Below are 21,404 nucleotides of genomic sequence, written 5' to 3'. Positions count from 1 at the left end.
CTGAAATATTTTTAAGCGAATTCCAGATATCATATCACTTCTCTCTTACCCTCTTCAGTGTACATTTCTTTAAAAATATGAGCATTTTCTTACATAATCATAAAACTATTAACACCTAAAATAATAAATAATTTCTTGATATCATCCAATACCATTTCATGTTCAAATGTCCCGATTGCCTCAAAATGAAAAGTTCTGCTTTTAAAATCAATCCTCCTTGGCCTATTTGAATAGAATGGGGTCTGTGCTAGGCTGAGCCAGGACCAGAGGAGAAACTAGATGGAGGGCCCCCTCTCCCCCTCCCGCCCCCTGAAATTCCAGCTAACTCAGCTGTCCCATCCTTCTTCCTGCTGAGTAAATTGCAGGTCTGGAAGAATAGCACTCAGTACTCACGGACAGTCTGGAGGATGAATGTCTGATTTCGCAGCCCCATTTATTACCAGACCCATTAAGCCTCAGCTCTCACAGCTGCCCCTCAGCCCCCGTGGAAACCCTGGCGTGTGCAAGCCCAGCCACTTAGGCTGGAGATGAGAAAGGACGGCTTGTTTTTTCAAGTGTATATTATATCCACTTCAAAAATTTCTGAAGCTTGGAGAACACTTTCATTTTGTAAAAGGTTAAGAATAAAGAACTTAGACAGAGTGGCCTATTTCGAAGGAGAGGATAATTCAGAAGATCAAAGGGCACACCATGGAAATTGTAGTCACGGATTTGGTATTTTTCCCCAGGACATCACAGAAGCCTGGGTACAGAGGAAGGTGAATACACCTCTGAAAATATCCCAGTTAAGGACACCGTGCGCGGAGAAAAGCATCCTCTCTTGGAAGGCGTCCGGGTCCTTTGAAGACGCGACTGCTACCAAAACAGCCTTGTTACGGGAAAGAGTCCAGGGGTTTGGGGCGGTGCCTCAGGAATTTTAGATGCACTGGACAGACTCCAGGTAAGAACTAACTGCTGAAACCAACTCCGCTGCAGACCGACCTCCAGATGGAGAGCTGAGAATTCAAGGTCCGTTCTAGGCTCTGCCCAGGTCCCCATTGGGTCTGGAACACGCCATTCTGCTTCTCCCTGCGAGTGCATTCTTTGTGACTCTGCTTCCCATTTGTGCTTCTGTTTGTCATGGAGCAGGTATGACATCATCATACTTGCAGAAAATAGAAACTCTTTGACCACGGTTATACATTTTTCTACAGGAAAAAAGTATGTCTTGTCATCTGGGTTATTTAGATGCTTCTCTCTCTTTTCCTGCATCTCTGCCTGATTTGGGCAGACCCAGTGGGAAAGAGGAAGAACAAGGTTTTCTTGGGCGCGTCATAGAATTTCTCCAGCGCCCCTTTTCTGAACAACAGAGATAACAGCGCCTCCCTTTCAGATTGTTCTAGCACTTGATGCCTATAATTCCTGGCTTCTCCACTGATTCGTTCTTTCTCATTTCACCAGTAGTGCTGGTAGCTCTTCGTGCTACAAACGCTCTCCCGAAGGATGTAACTGCCTCCCAAGTGCCCTGCGGCTCTTCATCTCCGTGTACCTACAGCAATGGGAAGCGGGACCGCCAGGATTCACCGCTGGCTCTGCTGTCCTGGAAGAGACTCTCTCCACACCCCCCTCCCACTTTACCGGCCTTGAAACTCCAGGGCCTTTTCCAACATCCGCTTCCTCTGACTCAGACGTTTCAGAGAACCTCCGCCTCAGATCTGCTCACAGCCTCGTCCTGTTCACGTGGTAAGAACTGTCCCTTCCTGGACCTCTCTCCTCCCGGAGGTTCAGGCAGGGCTGGGCCCACAAGCAAAGCTGGAGGCAGTGAGCCGACATCCCTCGAAGGCTGGAGCGAGGGTGCATCGTGGTGGTGGCTCACAGCTATTCCTCTCCCTCCCTGTCTGGCTCCCCTTGGATGCAGGGTGCCCCCTCCGAGCTGAGTGGGCTTGAGCAAGTGGGCTGCTGTGACTAAGGACATGTGGGCAGAGACCTGGTTGGCAACGTTTGTCCTCCTGTACCCCTGCAGCGCCCCTGCAGGTCATTATCCAAAAATCTCACGTTGCAAGTGGCAGATCCCACTTGCACCATCACTGGACCCAAGGTCACCACCAGCCCTCCGGTTCCTCTGCCCCCTCGGCATGTGTAGACCCCACAACTTCTCTCCGAGTGCCATCCACTGCTCAGATGGAGGACTTGTGCCCAGAACAGGAGCCAGAGGCCACCTCCCAAATCCCTTTCCCTCCCATCAGCTCTCTGGAGCCACGAGTGACCCACAGGCCTTGGGTATGATGGTTGTTCCAAAGTCCCAGGACATTTCAGCACCCACTGCTTTTCTTTGAAATTTCCTTAGAGTAAGTTTGCAAATCTCCCCACCAAGGAGAGAGGGCTGCTGCTCTTTCTTCTACCCGCTATTGTGAAGCCCTTTAACTATTTTCCACATAGACTCTAAGCTAGGGAACTTTTATATATAATTTTTTTTTAATTTTAATTTATTTATGGCTGTGTTGGGTCTCCGTTTCTGTGCCAGGGCTTTCTCTAGTTGCAGCAAGTGGGGGCCACTCTTCATCGTGGTGCACGGGCCTCTCACTATCACGGCCTCTCATTGTGGAGCACAGGCTCCAGACGCGCAGGCTCAGTAGTTGTGGCTCACGGGCCCAGTTGCCCCTTGGCATGTGGGATCCTCCCAGACCAGGGCTCGAACCCGTGTCCCCTGCATCGGCAGGAGGATTCTCAACCACTGCACCACCAGGGAAGCCCTAAGCTAGGGAATTTTAATTGGGTCTGCGCTTGGAGGTAAGGGGACAGGAGAGGGATGGATTGCTTGGGGCATGAGAAGGCAGGTGTGAGGGGGGTTGGCGGTTGGGCATCTTGAGTGAACAGAGGGAGCAGGGGATAGGAGACAGGAGGCGAGCAGGTCAAAGGACACACGTGGCCTCTTCCCCAATTTTGTTGGAAATGCCATTGGCAACCAAAGCAATGAAAGAGGAATTGAAAACCACCCAAGTCTGTTCTAGAACATCACTGCTTTTGTGTGTAAAACTTTGGTAATAATTGCCTGGAAGGAGCTTGTATCTAAATTGGTACCCAGTCCCCAGCCATGAGGTAGGACTCAACAGATGACGTCCACCTCAGCCCCGCCCACCACGGCCAGCAAGTTCCCCGAGGGACAGCGGAGAGGTCCAGCACCACAAAGTGGTTTCTTCCTGATGAGCTGACCAAGCACGGGCTTAGGGACTTTGGGAAGTAAAATTGTCATTGGGCTGACAATTCAAAGACACAGATGCATCTTTGCTCCCTAAAAGTGTTGGATTCAATTTAAAGAGAAGCACCAACTCAAGAAGTGGGATTTATGTTCTATTAATAACGTTGTCCACTTGGGTAACACATAATGAAGAGAGAAAACCACTAGATCAGGGTCGAACAAGGGGGTCCCGACTCCTTATTATCAATGACCAACTAATATTTTTTTAAATTTTATATTGGAGTATAGTTGATTAACAATGTTGTGTTAGTTTCAGGTGTACAGCAAAGTAATTCAGTTATACGTATACATGTATCTATTCTTTTCCTATTTAGGTTGTTACAGAATATTGAGCAGAGTTCCCTGTGCTACATAATAGGTCCCTCTTGATTATCTATTTTGTATATAATAGTGTGTATACGTCAATCCCAAACTCCCAATTTATCCCTCCCCCCAGCTTTCCCCTTTGGTAACCATAAGTTTGTTTTCTAAGTCCGTGAGTCTGTTTCTGTTTTGTAAATAAGTTCATTTGTATAATTTTTTTAGATTCTGCATATAAGAGATGTCATATGATATTTGTCTTTCTCTGTCTGACTTACTTCACTTAATATAATAATCTCCAGGTCAATCCACATTGCTGCAAATGGCATTATTTCATTCTTTTTAATGGCTGAGTAATATTCCATTGTATATATGTACCACATCTTCTTTATCCATTCATCTGTTGCTGAACACTTAGGTCATTTCCATGTCTTGGCTATTGTAAACAGTGCTGCAATGAACATTGGGGTGCATGTATCCTTTCAAACCATGGTTTTCTCTGGGTATATGCCCAGGTGTAGGATTGCTGGGTCGTATGGTAGCTCTATTTTTAGTTTTTTAAGGAACCTCCATACTGTTCTCCATAGTGGCTGTACCAGTTTACATTCCCACCAACAGTACAAGAGGGTTCCCTTTTCTCCACACCCTCTCCAGCATTTATTGTTTGTAGATTTTTTGGTGATGGCCATTCTGGCTGGTGTGAGGTGATATCTCAAGGTAGCTTTGATTAGCATTTCTCTAATAATTGGTGATGTTGAGCATCTTTTCATGTGCCTCTTATTTACCAGTTATATTGACAGAGCTCTCATGGGGGTGTAACCACAGCTTGAAGGGACAGAGGAGTTTGAATACGTTTCAAAACAATCTGTAGGTAATAACAACAACAACATTATTTTAACCTTTTGATAGAAAGATTAACTGTCATATAAGGATTAGGAAATTGAGGGAATACAAAAGGAAAATGTTACAAAAGTAAAGGGAACAGAAATTTTAAAGTCTGGCTCATCAGCCAACATGTGGCAGAGGTCCTGGATTATTATTCTCTTCTCCCCTAAAATGTTTTCATGTTTGCATTACAATGACAGCAGGATGAGAGCCGGCACCAAAGTGACCTTGAGGTCACCTTTATGTTCCTTAGGAGGAAAGGCACAAGTCCCCAGAGTAGGTGGTGGGCCCTGTCTGCCGGCCCCCAGGGCTGAATCCTAGCCCTGTGGTCGGGCGAATCGGGAAGTTTGACTTCCTGGTTTTGAGCAAACATCAGGAAGATGCCTTGCAGGGGTGTCCTGAAGATGACCCCACAGGGAGCTGAGGCAGAGAGAGGCTCCTAAATGCTTGTCCCCCGATCTCCCCTGTTTTCTGTGTAGAAAGGAAAAGCTACAGGGGAGGGGATAGTCCAAGACCCAGACTCACAGTCTCAATGACTTTCAGGAAAAATCCCCTAAGAATTTCCCAAAACAGATTTAGAACAGGAATTTAGAACATACATATTCCAAATACATCTATTGTTGACTATTTATGAAAGAATACAAATGTATACTAAGCATAAAAGAAACAGCTGTATCTTTGATTCTAACTCACGGATAACATTTTTCAATATCCAAGAAATCCTCCTTTTTGATTTTTGTATTTCAACATCGTCCATGTAATTGCTTCCTATTCTGATAGACGAAGTCAATGGACATTGATTTTAACATAGCGCTTTGTTGCTGTTCTTCTGACTGCTCTCTCTGTGGAATTAAAAATGATCTCTGGTCTTGTCCTTACATGAGACCATGAAGGAAATGTAAACCATAAACATGGCTCTCAGGGCACTGCCAAGTTGTTCCCCGTGGAAAAGGCCCTCCTACCTCAGCCTCGGCAGAAATTTTTGTTGCTGCTAATTACGTGACTAATTTGTAGATTTTGTTAAGGAGTGACTTCTTCACACAGAAGAACTGATCACTACAATGACCTTCCAATTTTCCCTTTGACACCAGCCCCCCACCCCACCCCTAACCCCTGCTTTTCTTGTGTTTATTAAAATAGTCAACATTTCTTGAAGTTGATTTGGGAGCCAGAGCCTGAAAAGCCTTACAACTTGCCCAACAGATGGGGGAAAGGTGTGCACCTTCCAGGGAGAAGTCCTACATTACAAAGTTATTATATCATGTATCTTGTTTAATTCAGGTGTAACTATAGCAACTACCTAGAATCGGAGATCAGTGAGGAGTGATTCCCATGAAAATGAACTTTGCCTTAGGCCATTTTAATTAAAGCATAACTATTTTGAGGAAGGAACAAGTTAGATGTTTTTAAAAGAGGGGGCAGAAAGGAGGGCAATCACATACGTGCTTAGTGTATATGGATCTTCTTTACTTCTATTTTCCTTCCTGGCCCATAAAACTAGTGAAACTATTCATGTAAAAGGAAAATACATTTAGAAAAAGATACATTGAGTAACACTCATTTTTTTAAAATGCATTATTTAGAGACATAATACGTTTGTTCTCATTTTTATGTGTAAACTCAACTACTGCACAAATGATACCTGTCTGGAAAATGCAATACACTTCCCATAAGTGCTGAGGACTGAGGGTGGTATAGATTCTCCCAGGTAGAAGCCTGATTGGGTAATGGCCACGGACAGCATTCTGGGTGGTACCGCTGGATCCCAATCTTTCATCACTACTTATAGCTGCATAAGCGTGGGCAAGTTTCCAAACTCTCTGAGCCTAGGTTTCCTCATCTATAAAAGGGTGATAATAGTACCAGCTTCACAGGGCTGTTGGTGGAATTAATTAGGATAATGAATGGAAAGTGTTTGGCATGGGGTAGTCCGTAAGCACCAGCTACGATAATTAGCACTCCAAGTCTCATTAATGAGGCTAAGGAATAAATAGAAGTTTGGAGACAGGGGTCCTAAGACTTACTCTTCCAAAAACTAGCTAGGAAATCTATTCCCCTCTCTGGGCTTCAGTCTCCTCACCTACAGTCTCAGGAGACTGGGCTACCCAATGTTGAATATTCATCCAGTTCTCGAATCCTGTGCGTCTAATCCACCCTTTCCACCTTTAATGCCATTGTCTCATCCACAACTCTCTGAAGAACCCAGGAAAGGGGTGTCAGTGCATCTCCTTGTCCTAGGAGAGAATACTGGCACACGCAGGGGGAACCCCAATAATCTCACACCTTTCTCACCCTCCTTTGAGTCCAGAGGTCTGTGTAAAGAGAGCTGATCAAAGGGAACCCATAAATCACCTGGCTAAAGCCATGCCCCAGAGCTCAGATTGATTTCTGCATTCAGACTTTATCATCTGATCCTCCCTCAGAGGTTCACACTCCGGTGACCCACGCGTCCTCCCAGCATTTGGCTGTGTTGATCAGCCTGGAGGTGGCAGCCTGGACACAGGTGTGAGGTGAGGATTCCCACCCTTCCCCTGAGCTGTGTACGATGACTTTGTGAACATGATTACTAAGATTTATACAAGGGAATGAGATGCGTTTCAGATTTTTAAAAAATCACAACCCTATGTGAAAATGCACATGGCCCGCCTGCCCTAGCACAAGTGAGAATTTCAGGGACCTGGGGCGTTGCATTTCTTAAGAATCACATGAGTAAATATATTGAGTGTTAAATTTACGATTCTATTCAGTGGATAATTCTATTAAAAGAAGAGGAGAAAAATCTATCTCATGAAACTTCTTATTTATTTAAATTTATTTTATTGAAGTATAGTTGATTTACAATGCTGTGTTTATTTTTGGTGTACAGCAAAGTGATTCAGTTATACATATATATAATAGTTTGTATCTGCTAATCCCAAACTCCCAATCCATCCTTCCCCCACACCCACTTTTTCTTGGCAACCACAAGTCTGTTCTCTATGTCTGTGAGTCTGTTTCTATTTCATAGATAAGTTCATTTGTGTCATATTTTAGATTCCACATATAAGTGATATCATATGGTATTTTTCTTTTTCTTTATGACTTACTTCGCTTAGTAAGATAATCTCTAGGTCCAACCATGTTGCTGCAAATGGCATTATTTCATTCTTTTTCATGACTGAGTAGTATTCCATTGTATAGATGTACCACATCTTTATCCATTCATCTGCTGATGGACACTTAAGTTGCTTCCACGTCTTGGCTGTCGTGAATAGTGTTGCTATGAACGTAGTGGCGCATGTACCTTTTCAAATTATAGTTTTGTCCAGATACCTGCCCAGGAGTGGGATTGCTGGATCATATGGTCACACTCTTTTTAGTTTTTTGAGGAACATCAGTATATGGCTGCTCTGACCAGTGTGAGCTGATACCTCATTCTAGTTTTGATTTGCATATGAAACTTCTAATTTAAAGTCAACAATCCCATCCTTGTTACTGAGGATGTAGACAACACCAGGGAAATTAAGGCAAATTATTGCTGTCGTGTTTACCCCAGAGTGATGGGTTAGGGGTCCCTTTGCCCATGTCAGTTCCAGGTTTTGCCTGTCACCACAGGCGAGCCTACAAAGGATGGGGTGAACTGAGGGCTTGGAGGGGACGTGGCTGTCTGGATACCACAGGGAAGACTTAGTAAGAAATATTTCTCCAGAAGGATGTGTAGAACTTGCAGGATGAAGAAATGAGGGAACAGCCTTTGAGGCACAGAGACCAAAGCTGTGAGTTTGGACTTTATCTTTTAGCTGCAAGGGGTCTGGTAGACTGAACTGACAAGCCTGCAGGTTGGGTTCTTCCAGAAGCAGACGCTGAGGCAGAGTGAGCAGAACAAGGGAAGTATTGGGGAGAGACATCTGTGAAAGGAAAAGAGAGGGCAGGGGAGCTGTCGGGCTGGGGGACAGAACCGACAAAGCCCCTGCCCACCCTCAGGGCTGCCCACGAAATGAGGCTTTGTTGGTGGGCACGGCCATGCCCTCGCTGTGCACAATCACTGTCTGGGACCTCCCTGAGAAGAATGACTTTGACTCGACAGCCGAGGTGAGCACCGAAGGAGCCACAGGTGGAGGCCACTGGGAGAACAAACTCTTCTAGAAGGCAGGGCTGAGCGGTGCAGCTCCGTGCCGGCCATGAGAAGAGTCAGGTGTGTTAACAGGAAGAATTAACATTTATTGGGTGCAGGATATGCTCTCTGCTAAACGCATCACCCTTGTTTTTTCATCTGACCTTCAGAGTAGTCCTGTAATGGAGATGCTCTAATAATTATTCCCAATTTCCAGATGACGAATGGGGGCTCAGGAAGGTAACATAAACTCAGAATCGTGAGGCCTGCTAAGTGACAGAGGTCAGGTGGCAACTCCCCCCCACCCCTTTTCACTGTCTAAGCTGGTGGTCTTAACAGTTTTGCCAAACAACGACGGGGTGAGCGGCCGAGGCAGGAAACCTGGTCAGAGGGCTGGTCCACAGCATAGCCCAGAGCCATGGAAGGAGGTAAAGAAAGATGAAGGGACAGCTTTGAAAAAGTCTTCCAAGAGAGATCTTCCATGACTTTGTCTGTAAGGTGAAGGCAGTGGGTAAGAAAGATGTCACTAGACAAGGTTGAGATGTCTGGCCTGTTTAGGTTTGATATCTTTCTTTGATCAACTTTGGCAACTTATAATATATTGGAAAAACATTAACCAGATTCCTAAATTTATTAGCTTAAGTTATGTTCACGGTATTATCTTATTTAGTTAATTTGCTGAAAGTGTAGTACAGTCACAAGTTTTGAAGATCAGAAAGTATAAAAGTGTACATGATAAAAACCTCCATCCTTCCTCAGTTCCCCATCTGATCAGTTCCTACCATGTGGGATACCCAAGTATATATCCAATGTTATCAATGTCTGATACACTCTTCTATAGATTTATAATGTAGATAGAAGCAAAGACAAAATTTATGCTTCCTTTTTTTTACACAAATTAAAGCATTCTCTATACACAGTTCTGGTTTTTCCATGTTAGTACATGAAACCTGGCTCCTTATTTTTCATGACAGCATAATATTCCATAGAATGGATGTAGCACATTTGCTTTATCCTGTTGATGAACATTTACTTATATGTCAGTATTAAGAACACTTCTTCTATGAAAAAAATGTTCTTTATCTTAAAAGTTTTAGTTGTTTTATCTCTGTAATTATATTCTCTTTTTAATTCCAAATACTATAGGTCTTAATTTCTTTCTTTTTTTTCCTTTGACTGCACTTCCTGAAAGCTTCTCTGTTTTTTTAAACCTTTTCAAGGAACAGCATCTTGACTTTATTATTTCTACAATTTTACTTCTAATTTATCATGTTTTTTTATCATGATCAGTACCTGCATTTTTGCTTATTTTTATTGTTAGGTAAGTTCTTGAGTTGAATACTTAGTTAAATCTTTAAAGATCTGTCTTCTCCAATAGTAAAGGTTTGTAAAGTTACGAATTTGAATTGATAACATACTACAGGTTTGATTGTATTTTATCATTAATATTAATTTCTAAATCATTTGTAAATTACCGTGACAATAATTGATTTGCTCTTTTTTTTTAACATCTTTATTGGGGTATAATTGCTTTACAATGGTGTGTTAGTTGCTGCTGTATAACAAAGTGAATCAGCTATACATATACATATATCCCTGTATCTCCTCCCTCTTGCATCTCCCTCCTACCCTCCCTATCCCACCCCTCTAGGTGGTCACAAAGCACCAAGCTATGTGGCTGATCTCCCTGTGCTATGTGGCTGCTTCCCACTAGCTATCTATTTTACATTTGGTAGTGTATATATGTCCATGCCACTCTCTCACTTCATCCCAGCTTACCCTGCCCCCTCCCTGTGTCCTCAAGTCCATTCTCTACATCTGTGTCTTTATTCCTGTCCTGCCCCTAGGTTCTTCAGAACCACTTTTTAAAAAATATTCCATATATATTTGTTTTTCTCTTTCTGACTTACTTCACTCTGTATGACAGACTCTAGGTCCATCCACCTCACTACAAGATTTGCACTTTGACTCAAAACTATTTGAAAGAATGCTTTCAAAATGTCCCAGTACTTAAAATTTATTTTTTCTTATTCATCTGTGGACTGTTTCTGGATTTAAAACATTTTGGTTAAATAGTGTGACCTCTGTAATTTCTACTTTGGAGTATGTAATCAAGTTTTTCTTTAGCCTACGTATAACCAAATTTTGTAGATATTCCATTTTTTTTTAAAAGCCTTGTCTCTCTTTGTAGGGTACACAATTCAATGTGTGTCTATTAAACATGTTAATTGCAATGTGCAAATCCTTGTCTTTCCTTATTTCTTGTTTCCTTCTGGCATGTTCTGAGTTGGTGCATTAATGTCTTCCATAATTATTGTTTTGATCATTTCTTCTGGCAATTCCAATGCTTTGCACTTTTACATATTCCAGCACTCTGCTGTTTGTGCATCACACTCGTCCATGACTTTACACATTCTGAAGCATTTTTATGGAATATGTAGATAAGGACAAGAGAGCTGTGTTGCTTTTCTTTATTCACAGAGCATTTTGTGGAGTGAAGTTGCCTCTAGTGGCATCTCTTTAACCACTAAGTTTGACCAAACCACACATAGTGCACAGAAGTTCGTTGGCTCAGTAATTTCACTGTTGTCCTCAGAAATTCAGCCAATATCTTTTCTCTGAATGTAGTCCAGCCATTTCATGGAGCTCGTGAACTCTTCCAAGGTATTAGTTTACAATTTCTTAAATGATGGGGTCACTATAGCAAAATGAGCAAGGTCTAATTTGTACCCAGACACGAATTTCTACTCTTGGCAAGCCTTGCTCTATTTCATCCCCCAAAATTTACTGTAAAGATTAAAAATGCAACCACAGTTGGGTATTTTCAAAGTGACTTCAAGTTAAGCTATAATTCACATTTTGCCTTGCTGAAGAAAGTTTAACCTATCTCAATAGGGAAGAAATTTCAACACAGTTCCTTGTCCTGAGTTCCTAAGCATCCATATTTGGAGTTTGATATTTCACAGGATTTGGTGAGAGATAATAACAGGGGCTATTTTCCCCTCCTGACATCATCTTTTAAAAATATACTTATATATACTTTTAGGCACTTATGCTAGCATTCCTTAACCTTAAATTCCTAGAAGTGAAATTCTCATATCAAAGGATGAGCAACTTAAAATTTTGGTATGTAATTTGAAATTGCTCTTTGAAAATCTTACCCCAATCCACACAATCACGCTAGGTGTAGAGCTTCCTGTTTCCCATGCTCTCACTGAACTAGGTGTTATCACTTTCTTACGTGTCCAGTACGGCAGAAAAAAATACTTCATTGCTTTAATTTGCATTTCTTTCATTGCTAGTAAGTTTGAACATTTTCCTAAATTTAATGGCCATTTGTATTTCTCATGTTAATTGCTTGTTCATATTCATTGCCCATTCTTCTATTGGGTTATTTGTATTTTCCTTATTTGTCTTTAAGAGCTATGTGTAGGGGTATAAATCTTCTGTCGTATTGATGAGGTCCTTAAAGCTTTCTGTATTCCAGTCATTTACATATCTGACCCAGCTGAGTTTTTCTTACAGATCATTTTTCAGTATCAAAATACACTGCAGGGCTTCCCTGGTGGCTCAGTGGTTAAGAATCCACCTGCCAATGCAGGGGACACGGGTTCGAGCCCTGGTCCAGGAAGATCCCACATGTCACGGAGCAACTAAGCCCACGTGCCACAATTAATGAGCCTGTGCTCTAGAGCCCGTGAGCCGCAACTACTGAGCCTGTGTGCCACAACTACTGAAGCCTGCGTGCCTAGAGCCCGTGCTCTGCAACAAGAGAAGCCACCGCAATCAAAAGCCTGCGCACCGCAACAAAGAGTAGCCCCTGCTCGCCACAACTAGAGAAAGCCCGCACGCAGCACCACAGCTAAAAATAATTAATTAAAAAAAATTTTTTTTAATACACTGCAAAGTGGGTAGGTATTGTTATTCCCATTTTAGAGAGAAGAACGGAATTCAGAGAGGTTAAGTGGACAGAAATTGACAAAAAAACAGGATCAGGTTCTGAAGTTCAACGCATTTTGTCCTCAATCCCTGGAAGTCTTGCACAACTTTGTTACTGGAGCTGCGGTCACTGCCACGTCTACTGATGCTCTTTTGGCTTCAGACAGTGCAGTCAATTTCCATTTGACCCAGAAACATCTACTGCCCCTAAAAGCCTGAATAACCCCTAAAATCTTTACCTAGGACCAACTTGGCTTAAAGTCCTGCCTCCTTAGATTCATGGAGTTTCATTTTGCAAGAATATCTACGTTCCACCTTAAGGGAAAAATACATTATTCTGTTTGGGTTTCTTTTGTGTTCAAGAAGCCAGAGAACAATTCTGTGGGTTGAGGCAGAGCCATGCTGCGAGGCTGCCTCCCATTTGATGTTTGCCACGAACCCTGGACAGCTCTGATCCCCATCACAGGGCCTTCGCTGCAGATTTCCTTCCAGAGTCTGAGGTTGACTAGATGGACGCACCGTGTTATTAACAACCTTTAGTTGATGCCAGCCCGCTGAACTGCTTCGATGAAGAAACAGGCAAAAGCTAAAACTCAAAAGGTATTTTGTTTCACTGTTGCAGCACCAAACCAGCATTCTTTTTTTTTTAGAAGCACCACATCTCTTTGGTGAGTGGACATGGGTAGACAAGAGGCAAGCTGGCCAGCCCAGTGATAAAAGCCAGTGCCAATAAGCTAGTCAAATGACAGAGTGGCAGAACCGGTCTAACACAGCAGCGTGTCCAGACCATGCAGTCTTTGTTCAAGCGTCCGATCCAGGCCACCCCTGTCTGGTCTCCAGCTGTAGGTGGTTTTGGCTGTTCACCCCCCAGAGCAATTTCTAGACCAGTGACGTTCTCGCTTACGTTGCCTGCACGGTTTTGTTTGTTTGGTCTCCTCTGGGCTTTAGGGATTCTAGAAAGTGGCCACAGTAAAGGTCAACCTTAGGCAATTTGAAGTTCTATATAGTGAATGCCTTGAGTACAGGAGGAATTCTTCCTAAGATGGTGGGTGCCCCAGAAAGTTTTGTTGAGTTCTGGGGACTCTGTATACAGATTTACTTGAATTAACCACTTAAATTCACAAACTGGAGAGGAACCGAGGGGACGGGCAGGGACGGAGAGGTGATGCCTGCAAACGTTAGGGTCAGACCATGGGATTGAAACATTGACTCTGTACTCACCTTGGGCAAGACACCTTGGCTTTCTTGGTGTCTTCCTCATGGGTAATGGTACCTACGCTGCAGGGTTACCTGAGGATTAAATTGGATAACATACTTTCCTAGCAAACATGGGAGCATTAGCTAAAGCCATCAAAGTCATTGCAGTGCCGCACCTGCTCCTGCCTTTCCTGACACTCTGAGGGCCCAGTTCCCTTCAGCACCCGTTTTAGGGGTTCTCAGACCCACCTCTGCGTTTTGCTTAAAATTCAATCATAAAACTACGTATTTGAATTTAAATTACACGTACAAATTTGAAATAGCATGGTATGAACATACCCGCCTCGTGAAAGGATGACCACAAGAAGTTTAGTGGACATCCATCATCTTGTATAGATAGAACATTAAAGAAATGGGGAAAAAAGTATTTTCCTTGTGATGAGAACTCTCTTGACAACTTTCATATATAACATACGATACAGTGTTGTTAAATTATTCAATGGAGACTTTTTTTTTTAACATCTTTATTGGAGTATAATTGCTTTAAAATGGTGTGCTAGTTTCTGCTTTATAACAAAGTGAATCAGTTATACGTATACATACGTTCCCATCTCTCTTCCCTCTTGCGTCTCCCTCCCTCCCACCCCTCTAGGTGGTCACAAAGCACCGAGCTGATAAATGGAGACTTTTTAAATGGCACTTTGGTGATAAGGAGTATTGAAGGTTGTAACAAATAGATTGGACGAAGTCAATTCCATCAATGCAAATAATTCATCACAGCAAAGAACTTCAAAACCAATCATTCTCTTTTCCCTATAGCACAAAAATACAAATACCTAACCCTTAAGAAATGATAATTATGAAAGAAAAAATACGTGCTTAGATGGTACTGCCCTTGGCTTATGCAACTTAGTAAACCAAGCTCCCTCCCCCCCGATTTGTGATATGAGTGAAGCAAAGTTTCAATTACACATAACTAAACATACAGCGCTGAGTGTTCTAGAATGATCTGATTTCAAATACCCTAGGCAGAGACCTGAAGCTCAGCCTGGCTGGAGCTGCAGGTCTGGGGTGGAGGTTTGGGAGTGTGTGTGTGTGAGGCCATCATGGAGGCAATATCTACCCGGGATGTGGAGAACCAGCAGGCCTGCAGGGCTCTCCCTGTTTGCTTGCTTGACTTTTTGTTTGTTTTTCACTTGAACCGAATGCACAACCAGAACACAAGAATGTAAATTCTGTTTTAATGATTATCTAAGTCGTTATTATTGTTATTTAATTTTCTGGGAAGGCACACTTTATTTTAAAACAACAATGACACCAGACCGTGGAAATACAGTCACTGCGCCCTTATATGGCTCTTCTTTCAGTCCTCACTCTGGGTCAGGGTTGCAGATGACAGAGAAGCAAGGTCTGACCTCTAGGAGGGCCAGCTTTGCCCAGACACTGGGCAGCATGAGCACAGCACACTCAGACTTTGTGTGCTACAGCAGACCCCTTGCTGTCTGCATTGGACAGCAACTTTTCCCAAGATGTCAGCATCACAGGACGCTAATAACGAGAAGCCTTCTGTGTTCCGAGGCATTACTAGGCACCCAGAAACATGAGGCAGCTACCAACTTAGCCCAGCATCTCCCCTGCCCCATCAGGGTTAATAGGAGGCAAAGATGGAAGGAAGGGAGAAATGTACAATATAGGAAAAAAGGGAGGAGGCTGAAGGCTGGAATGGGGAGAGGCGAGGCAGGGAGGACAGGACGGGGGCAAAGAGAGAAGGCGATGTTCCCCCCAGAAGGATCTCAACCTGAGCCTGGAGCCTGCAGAGCAAAGATCTTTCCCACCTTCCCTCCCTCCTTCCTGCCTTCCTTCCTTCCTTCCTTCTAAATGCTTTTCTTTCTTCCTAGTTTTTCTTTCTTCAGAGCCTCAAGGGAGAGTTGGTAATTCTTCATCCTTAAGGAACTATGACAAGGTTTAGATCTCTTGGAATGTGCAATGTCTCAGAAGCACTAGGAATTTATTATCTATTTCCAAACAAAGCGATAATTAGATCACTCCAGATAACTAATATCATGTTTTCAGAAGCCCTGAGTAGATGATAAGCTAATATTTGTACAGTTGACCTTAAAAATGTGACAGCTGAGAAGCTTCTGGAGCAATGCCCAGAAAGGCACCAATTATGAAAGGGTTTAGCAAGCCGTGTGGAGTGGAACTTTCGGAATTCTTTTAAAAATATGTTTTCCGTTTTGTAAATCACTATGCTAGAGTAACTGTGGAATTATTCTTTGACAGTATAATTACATTTTAATTGTAGAGCAATTAAGCGTTCACTAGTCATGAAGGGGAAATCCAGTAGCCAATCAGATGCCACCGCTATGAAATCTAGACTGTGGTTTGTATGGTAGAAGACTTCGGTTCCCTGGTGACCATTGGCATCTTTCAGTTGGGTTCAAGCATTTGCAAAGACAGTGAGGACTCTCTCAAAGGCAGCTGGACACTCAAATACCCCCAAAGAAACAGCCAGTGTCTGTCAAAACCCAGCTAGAGGCTATTTTGCAAAATGTTCTGAAGACATATTTAGGAAAATATTCCCTGTTGTGCAATCAGCTCCCATGAGACAATGAAGTCTCCATAGAAAAAAGGAAGCCTTTTGCAGGGGCCCGGGTGGGTACAGGCGCCTCACCCAAGATCCTCGCTGGAGGTCCATTCAGAACGGTTCTCTTTTCTTTCCACTCTAAAAGTGAAGCAATTCAGGCTAGAAACCACAGCTAGCACGAATGAGCAATGAAATGGTCCTTAATCCAAAAGACCCGAGCGTTATTTTCTCCCCCATTTTGACACTTATTCAGTGGAGACATTTTAAATGGCACTTTGGTGGGACACAGGGAGGACCACCCCTGCAAGGAATTAGCCACGTCCGGACAGGCTCACTGCAACCAGACTTATCTTAAATCTCCCTTCCATCTACATTTTTTGCCTGATGGTTAAAGTGCTTATCATGAGAACGAAGCTCTCAGCCTCCAAAAGGTTACGGGACTTGCAGATTTTAGGCAGCAGAGCAAGAGTTGGTCCTGGACCTTGGGCCTCCCTGGTGTGGACATCTGTGCCATTTCCTTGACGGCAGCAGACAATTAGCAAGATGTTTCAGACACTGTGTGTAGCGGTTGGTGCAGGAGGGGACAATTGAGGGGAAGGTGCTTTCTCGCGCACAGAGCTTGCGATTATAAACTGGTGTGTTTTTTTTAATGAAAGGTGATTAGGTTAAGATGCTACAAGAGCCTTGAGAATATTCACAATCTTTGTCTAATTCCACTTCCAGGAATATGTCAAGGGGACTCAATCAGAGATGAAGTCGAAGCTTTTTTTTTTTTGTTTCCACATAGAATATATTAACACAGCTCTGTGAAGTATTGGTAGCAAGCATATAAATTTAATCCATGTACAGACAGATTGAATGACACCATGAACACATTTGGTCTAATGTATATTTACAAAATCCCTCATCCAACAATTACAGATCATTTTTCAAACACTCACGAACTCATACAAAAATTGACCACATATCAGGCTACAGAGTCAATCACCACAAATATCAGGGAATCAGTTGCTATAGAGACACAGTCAAAGCTTTGAACTCAAGGTCATTTCAGCTTTATTTATAAAAGCAGAAACCAGCAACAATGGAAATAAAGGGGGAAGTGATTGAAAAATGGTAATGCATCCCCTTAAGCAGCCATCATCAAAGTGCATGTTTTCAATGGCACGAGAAACTGCTCATGAGGTAATGGTAAGTGAAAAAAAGACACCTATATTCAGCATGTCAATTTCATATATAAAACTGAAACAAAAAATGGTAAGAATGATTCTACCTAGCCAGAGGGGTCACTGGTGATTCACAGTATTTGCCGAAATCTCTACAATGAAATTTTGTGAAAGAACCAACAGAATTCTCTAGTACACATTTTATTTTGTTTTCTAAATTAATTTTCCCCAGCTTTATTGAGATATCTTTGACCTATAAATTGTGTAAATTGCAGGTGTACAATGTGATGATTTGATACACATATTTCCAAATGATTACCACAGAAGGTTAGGTAACACGTCCATCACATTACATAACTCCTTTTTTTTTTTTTTTTTACTTTTCAGGGAAGCATTTATTACACCCATATATAATTCCAGCCTGGACATACTATATATGATATCAGAAGCTTAGAGTCTTTGCAATGAGTCGGTGCATAACAGCAATATTTTTTTTGTACTGAGAATGTTTAAGATCTGTTCTCGTATCAACTTTCAAGTTTCTAATACAGTATTTTTAACTATAGTCACCATGCTGTACTTTAGATCCCAGAACTTATTCATCTTCCAACTGGAAGTTTATACCCTATGACCAGCATCTCCCCATTTCCCCACCCTAAGACCTCAGCACCACCATCTTACCCTTTGTTTTCATGCACATTAATGTATTAAAATAAAAATGAACACGTATAGCAATGAATCTAGATAATCTGGATCCCAATATAAAAAAGAAAATGTTCTAATGAGATTATGTTAAAAGAAGAGAAACAAAACTGATGGCCTCACAACAAAATGACGACACAGGTGATGGAAAAGAGGCAGCATGGAAGCAAAGAGACGGCAGACATTGAAAATTGACACAAGACAAAGCTGAGGTCTATTAAGAAAATGCATTGTGAAAAACTTGTCATTTTGGAGGAATGAATTATAGAATTCATCAGGAAAGGCTGTCCTCAGACTTTCTGCCACTGACCTACTGTCCGCCAGAGGAGTTGGGGACACTAGTCTCTTTCTATGCCGTTTGCTTCATCCCTAACAGCAGAAATACCATGAGTGACCTGGCAGCGTTGCCGTGGAATTGAATGACCTGTATGTGGAAGCACTCTTGCACAAGAACCTGGATAATAGCTGCTCAATAAATTTCCTTTTCATTTCATGTGTCAAACAACATGGCAGCAAAATATGCAAAGGAAAATTTATTAGACGTACAAGGGAAGTGGACAGAAATTCAATTGTTATATGAGATTGTAACTCACTGTTGTCCAAATTCACACAATAGCAACCACCTGACATTGTCTGGGGGATCACGAGACAAACAAAAGTGTTTTGTAAGCCGGAAAGTAGCATGACAGTGTTAGTTATTTTCATGATGCTAAGTAATATTTATGGGAATCATTATATTTTTCTCAAGGTCATAAAGAAATTCTCAATAAATTTTAACTAAGTCGAAATCTTGCAATCCATATTTATGAACCCAATATAATATCTAATATTAGTCATTTATATTTAACCCAGAGAAACTCCATCCCCTCCAACATTTTCAAGTGCTCTCCTGAATAACACTTATGTATAACAAATGAAATGATTTAATAGTAGTTGATTTGGAAAATAAAGCACTATATATTTAAAGAAAATTATAATAATAAATCAAAGCATGCCTTAAAAATGTTATTGAATATTAACTTTTCGATGAAGGATTGATTAATGGGCTCTGATTTCACTGAAGGAATCACAAAAGAGACATTTGAAAGATTTGGTAATAAAAAATGTTTAAAATATATAAATGAGGACAGGCTGAGATAAAACATTCCAGCAAATGTCCAGACTCCATAAAGAGCTCACAGAAGTTGATTAGAAAAAAGTTAAAGCTCCAACAGGTAAGTGGACAAAGGATTTCAACGCACAGAGCATACTTCATTGTTCACTTGTATATAATAGATGGAAAGGTAAACGAGGATACTTAATTAAATACCCATAAACTCCTCCTATGTGCTGGGCATCATTCTAAGTGTTGACATAGTAACTCCTTCCACCCTCCCAACATCCCTGTAAGGTAGATAACGTTGTTGTACTCATTTTACAGATGAGGAAAAGAACCCCAGGAAGGAGGAATGACTCACCCGCGGTCACCCAACCAGGAAGTGGCAAAGCCAGGATTCAAGCCCAGGGTGTATTGTCTCAGTCACTTGGGGACAGCATCCCCACAGGATGAAGAAGCAGAAGGTATGTACGTGAAGATGTGGGCACAGCACGGTTTATAGTGGTTAAAAGACAGACACAACCAACAACGTGCGAAAGCTGAAATCAGTAACTGACATCAACTGAAGCACTTTGACATTGTCGTTAAATTTGTAATGAAGCCAACTTGGAGCAACTTGAAAAATACGATGTTAAGTGAAAAGAACATAAATTGCATGCGCGCTATGTTTGCAATGATGAAAGCATGCATGCATATAGACTGCGATGGGAAGGGCGTGTGGAAAGTGAAAACAGTTGATGTGGCTATAAAACTGTATGTGTATAATATCAAAGAGAGGAGTGGTTGGAGAGGAAACGGTACACAGTGTTCGAGAACTCTCTGCGTTTCCCCTAGCACAGTACGCTCTCTCACTGAAGGGCTTCCCAGGGCACAGCAGCTCCCTGCCCACCCAACCCATCAAAGCTGGCTGTTTTTCATCCTTCAGTCTCATCACCTCCTTTGGGAGAACTTCCCTGTGCCCCGCCCTTCCCTGGCATCCTCTGTGTTTCCGCAGCAGGCTGCTTCTCCTCATTCTGCAAGGCTGGCTCCTTTTCTTGCCTGCAGCTCCCAGAAGACCCTTGAGGGTACGGCTACATCTTCTCCACCACGTAGCCCTAATTCCCAGGCTGGGATGTATTTGTTGAAGAACTCAGACATCTAGGTACCGCAGATGAAGTTCTCAAAGCTTCATAACATTTGTCGGAAAATGCACATTTCCTCCTCCCCCGAGAATACAGTAAATTTTAACCCAGAATTTCATATTAAAAATGAGGCATCCCAGAGTATCGTAAATGAGACGATTGCTAGGTAGTCTTTCTTATGGAAAGGGAATGTAAGACAGTATATACCTATTAAACTGAGATGTCAAATAATTTTAATCTTAATTCCAAGAGCGCCATTGTAATAACAATACTTTTAAAACTTGCACATTTTTCTAACTAGCATACTTCAACTTACAACACTTTGATGTGAATTGGTGTGGTTCTTAAAATGGCCCCGGAAAGTAAGGTTTTTATTTATCCTGTTTGACCTACGCGTGGGGTGGGGGTGACGTTGCAGGTGGTACAGCTTGCCCGAGGGCATCCAGCTGAGAAAGCCCACCTCTTTAGGAGATACCGAATGACACCTGGGAGAAACATTCAAAAGCGGATAAGTGGGCCTTCCCTGGTGGCGCAGCGGTTGAGAGTCCGCCTGCCGGTGCGGGGGACGCGGGTTCGTGCCCCAGTCCGGGAAGATCCCACATGCCGCGGAGCGGCTGGGCCCGTGAGCCATGGCCGCTGAGCCTGCGCGTCCAGAGCCTGTGCTCCGCAACGGGAGAGGCCACAACAGTGAGAGGCCCGCGTACTGCAAAAAAAAAAAAAAAGCAGATAAGTGCAACCCTGAGATCGCTGCAGCTCTTCGGTGACAGTAACAAAGTGGCTCACAATTTGTCCTTTTCAAAGCAGTGTCACGTGTCAGTTTGGTTTCTGTACCCACCCTCCCTCTGAAGTTTCCAGTACTGGGTAACCCTCTCACCTCAGGACAGCACCTTGAGAGGAGTATGTGCATTAAGATGCCAATTTTATAGATTCAGGAACTGAAGAGGAGGGAAGTGAAGTAATATTCCTAAGACCGCACAGCTAGTAAACGGGAAAGCCAGGGCTTGAATTCAGCAGTTCTGGGTCTGAACTCACAACCAGCCCACTAGACCCTAACTCAGCAGTTCCCGAAGGGTGGTCTCT

Source organism: Delphinapterus leucas, chromosome 8, assembly GCF_059928025.1.
Source record: "Delphinapterus leucas isolate spDelLeu-1000000601 "Yukka" chromosome 8, BTC_Dleu_Yukka2, whole genome shotgun sequence".
Lineage (NCBI taxonomy): Eukaryota > Metazoa > Chordata > Mammalia > Artiodactyla > Monodontidae > Delphinapterus > Delphinapterus leucas.
This window is presented reverse-complemented; position numbering follows the sequence as displayed.